Here is a 4,747-nt window from a genome sequence, read left to right as displayed (position 1 = left end):
ATTAGAGATGCTTTTCTTTGAGGTTTAAAGATTTGACTGTTAAGATGCAAACGGAAGAGTAAAATTTAAAGTTTATCTGCTAAGATAAGATCCTAAGCAAGTAAGACAGAACAAAGCCCTGAAGAGAAAGCAGACAGTTTAGGTTTCTGAAGATGGGAAGGTCTCCCAGAAAAAAGAAAAGAGGGGAAATGAAAGGTCCAGTGGAAGAATGCTAACAATATATATCCCATACTTCACAATTTTCTTTAGGACTTGCCTCTGGCTAAATGTTAGGATGGTACTGTGGGAGGGGATATTGGTGAAAATAGGTGAGATGATTCCAGCCAGGAATGTTGCCAAGCAGTAAGTTTGTGATGAAGAACTGGGGCAATTGGGGTTAACTTTGTCCCAATTCATCTGGGATTCATCTGGGACCCAACTAGGGACTCCATGGGCAAGAAGAATATGAAAGTGGTTTTTAGGACTTTGGTGTAGAGCTTATGAAACTCTAGGGAACTTCCTTGACAAAAGTTTTTAACCTTCTGGCTTGTGCATAGTCATTTCTTTTATATTCCTAAGTTATTTCTAAGGGTATTACAACAAGATTTTAGTGAAAGGACTGTTTAAACCATAGGGATATGAGTGGTTGATCATACAATACCCTCTCCTGCCCCTCCCCAACAACTGGCTCTGAAATTGGGATTTGGTATGTGACCTCTCTTTGAAAGAACTGTAATGGGTTAGGGGATAGAGTTTCCTAGCTCCTAGTTAGCAGCCCAGGAGTGACATTTAAATTGGGTTGTCAGCAGTGAGGAGGTGGGGAAAACACTAATGCCCTGATCTGGGGCAAGGGCAGGGGGAAAGGTGGTAGTAATAGCTCTGGTTCCAGTGACATTCTGTATAGCAGCAGGATAATGGGAAAGGAGCAGTTCCCTGCACCAGCAGCAGTGAGAAGGTGACCCTGCTAGTGATACCCAGTTTACAAACAGCAGCTCCAGTGGCACCTGAAGAGAGAAAGTGGTTGGATGGTGACAATTCAATCAATCACTAAGCATTTACTTGTCACCAGGCACTGTGTTAAGTCCTGGGACACTAGATGGCAAGCTTTGTCCAGTTTTGTCACTAAAACAAAGTAGTAATGGTTTGGGGGCTCCTGAAAGGTACAGTATGGGTAGCTAGAAAGACCAATAAGGAGGAGAGTGTGATGAGAGCCCTTTTTGTTATTTTGATGGAGCCCTATCAAACTTTGATGAAGGAGGCTGATGTATTATTAAGCTGATCTTTGTGAGAGTAGCCACCTGTGGTATTGAGAGGTCAAGGGGAGTTGACCTGTGGATCAGGATATTGGTGGACCTGGGGAGGTGGGTGTCAACCCTCTATACTCTTACAACTGGGATTGTTGAAAGTAACAAAATTTTGGTGGAAATCTGGGACAGTTGGAATTAACTTTGTACTTCTCACATGAATTGTTCTGAGACCCAGCTGGAGACAGAGAAATATGAAAATAATCTTTAGGACTTTGGGGTGGAGCTTGTGAAATTCCAGAGAACCTCCTTGTCATCGACTTTTGATCTTGCCAGCAGTTTTTAATTTAATCTTTTAAAAAAAAAATTTTTTTAAAGCAATCGGGGTTAAGTAACTTGCTCAAGGTTACACGGCCAGTTATTATTATTTTTGTGTGGGTGCCGAGTATTGGAGGCCGGAACCGATCCCAGGTCTCCTGACTCTGGGGCCGGCACTCTTACTCACTGCTGACACCTGGCTGCCCCTTTAATTTAATCTTTATCTCCCTAAACAACTCTTTAACCATGGAATTTAGCAGGGCTCTAGTTTAAATTCTTGGTCTCTGAGTAGTTAATTGAGCCAACATGTAATAATTTGACAGAGGCATAAGGAGGTATAATTGCTTTCCTTTTTGTATGATGTTATTAATTTTTTTGGCCATACTTCATATAAAGCCCTGAGAAATTGCCACTTTCTCTCAACCGCTTTGGTGAAGGAATTTAGGAAAGATGTAATGGTAATGTAATTTGAATTTGAAGATCCCTTTGTATTGGCAAAAGTAGCAGGTACTTGTCACTTAGTAACTGATCAAGCCTCTGTTGGGGAAAGAGAAGGTATGAACTCCTGTCCCTGTTGCTGACATAACAGGAAGGGGTTGGCTGAAACAGGAAGTGGCTAATGCTGTGTATATAAGAAAAGCCCCAGAGAGGCACAGTCAGAATTTCTTGGGACCAGCATCTGGTGGCAGGGCAGCTACAGAAGAGAGAATGGAGAACAGAACCAGAATTTCCTGAGAACTAGTGATGGTGGAACTTCCTCTGAACAGGAGGCAGGAGCCAGGAGCCAGGAGCCCAGGTGACTGAAGCATGACTGGGATGCTGAGACTTTGTTTGAGGCTTGGTTGAGCCTTGAATTCCCTGGAGCAGAAATGGTGAAGGATCTGACATGGATCAGACCCTGTGAACTTCAGTGTGGAGCAGGACCTGCCCAGAGAGCTGGACAAGGAACTGGGAGCTGTCTGCCATTGAATCCAGGTGACAGTGTGGTGAACCCAGGTAGAATCTGGGACAATGGAAGGGAATCCAGGGAATCTGAGAACAGACCCCAAGTCAAGATGAAAAGACCTCTCCATCGGTACTGAGTAATGATGAAATTGTAGTTTACTAGTGACCTAAGGGATAGAGGGTTTTGTGTATGATACTTAGTAATTGATTGATGAATAAGTGACTGAGTTAATCAAGACTTTGCCCCATGAGTGGAAGACTTTGCTGAATAAGTGACTGATTGAGTTAACTTAAGAGTGCCCTAGGAGTGGAAGACTTTGACTATTGTACTTTGAGACTATATTGTGATAGTGATTGAGTTAACTTGAGTGCCCCATAAGTGGAAGACTTTGACTATTGTACTTTGAGATGATTGTTCTTTGTTATAAATATTGTGACCACTTTGGTGAAAACTATGTGGCCATTTTAAGGATAAGCAGTTGTGAATATTATATTGTGATTTTCTGTGATATGTTGTAATATTGTGAATGCTGTACCTTGAGTTTTGCTTTGATTTGTTATGGAATAGAGAGTGTTCACTATACTGTGTAATCAGAACTTTAAAAGCTGTTCACAGTAGCATTCCTCTGGAAAGCTGCTCATGCATGGCATTACAAAAGAGTAGGCCAGCAGCTGAAATCCTGGGTCTCTGCTATCTATACGGAAGCAGCCTGCAGTATGGTAAAGTAAATAGAGTCAGAGGACCTCAGTTTAAGTTCTGGCTCTCTCAATAGCTACGGGTGGGATTTTGACTAAGCCTCTAAGTCTTTTCAGGCCTCAGTTTCCTCTTCTGCAAAGTAGACTGGATGATTTTGAAGATTTCTTCTTCCAGCTCTATGAGCCCAGTGGAGTCAGTTAAATTGCCCTGTGTGTGAGCTAACAAACATCTTCCCCATGAGAAAAAAAAAAGGCCTGGAAAAAAGAGAGGAGAATAGAAAGAATATAGCTGATACACACTGACCAGGTTGTCAAGTCCTCAGCAAATAGTGAAGAAATCTATGTGCTAGCTGTTGTTAGAGGAAGCTTAAAAGCCACCCATACCTGCTTTTGTCACCAAGCCCTGCCTAAATCTGAGTAAGCCTGAGCCGGAGATTGCAGACCTTGAAAAACAAAGTGTTTTCTTCATACCAATGCTATCCAATTAGAGGGTGAATAATATCATGGGAATAAAGAACTGAGCTACAATAGAATAGCAACTAAAGAAAGTGAGTAGGTGGGAGAAGACCCAGAGCAGAGAAGAGATAAAAATTGGACCTAAAACACTACCTAGGCACTGGCATCACACCCAGGAGAAAATGTCACCCCCACCCCACAGTCCTAAGCAGAAGGAGCCTCAGCGAAACTCCAGGGATAAAGGAGAACAAGTGCACACAGGGACCAGACTGATAAGGGGCCTTGGAGGTTCTCCAGGCCTGGGAAGGCCTTCTTTCTTTGTCTGATGAATCCCTGGCCCTTCCTCTGCTTATCTGTCCCCTTCTCAAGTCAGTAATGTCATTTCCCCCCTCCTACCTCACAGGCTCCCTTTTTACACATCTCTTGTGTACTTACATATTAGCTGATACTACTTCTTTGTGTCATATGCCCCCATTAGACTATGCATTCCATAAGGGACCAAAATAACAATGATGATAAATTGCTGGCGTTTCTAGCCAGTGCTTGTAGGTTTGCAAAGTCTTATATGTACATTATCTCAGTTGATTCTCATAACAACCCAGTGAGGTAGGCTTTATCCCCTACTCACTTTCTTTAGTTGCTATTCTATTATAGCTCAGTTCTTTATTCCCATGATATTATTCACCCTCTAACTGGATGGCATTGGTATGAAGAAAACACTTTTGTTTTTCAAGGTCTGAAATCCCTGGCTCAGGCTTACTCAGATTTAGCCAGGGCTTAGTGACAAAAGCAGGCGTGGGTGGCTTTTTAGCTTCCTTTCACAATAGCTAACATTTATAGAGGCATGGAGAGTTTGAGTGACTTGCCCAGAGTCACTCAGCTTTTAAGTGTATGAGGCAGGATTTGGATCTCATTTTCCCTAATTCTTTGACTAGGTGGTTCAATAGAGTCCTGAGTGCAGTTGGAGTCAGAAATATATGAGTTCAAATCTGGCTTCAGACATTCACTAGTTGTGTGACCCTAGGCAAGTCACTTCACCCTATTTGCCTCAGTTTCCTCATCAGTAAAATGAGCTGGAGAAGGAAATGGCAAATCAGTCCAGTATCTTT

The sequence above is a fragment of the Petaurus breviceps genome, unplaced genomic scaffold (assembly GCF_028583685.1).
Source record: "Petaurus breviceps papuanus isolate PSGF00001 unplaced genomic scaffold, PetGlider_PUasm1.0 76, whole genome shotgun sequence".
NCBI classification, from domain to species: domain Eukaryota; kingdom Metazoa; phylum Chordata; class Mammalia; order Diprotodontia; family Petauridae; genus Petaurus; species Petaurus breviceps.
This window is presented reverse-complemented; position numbering follows the sequence as displayed.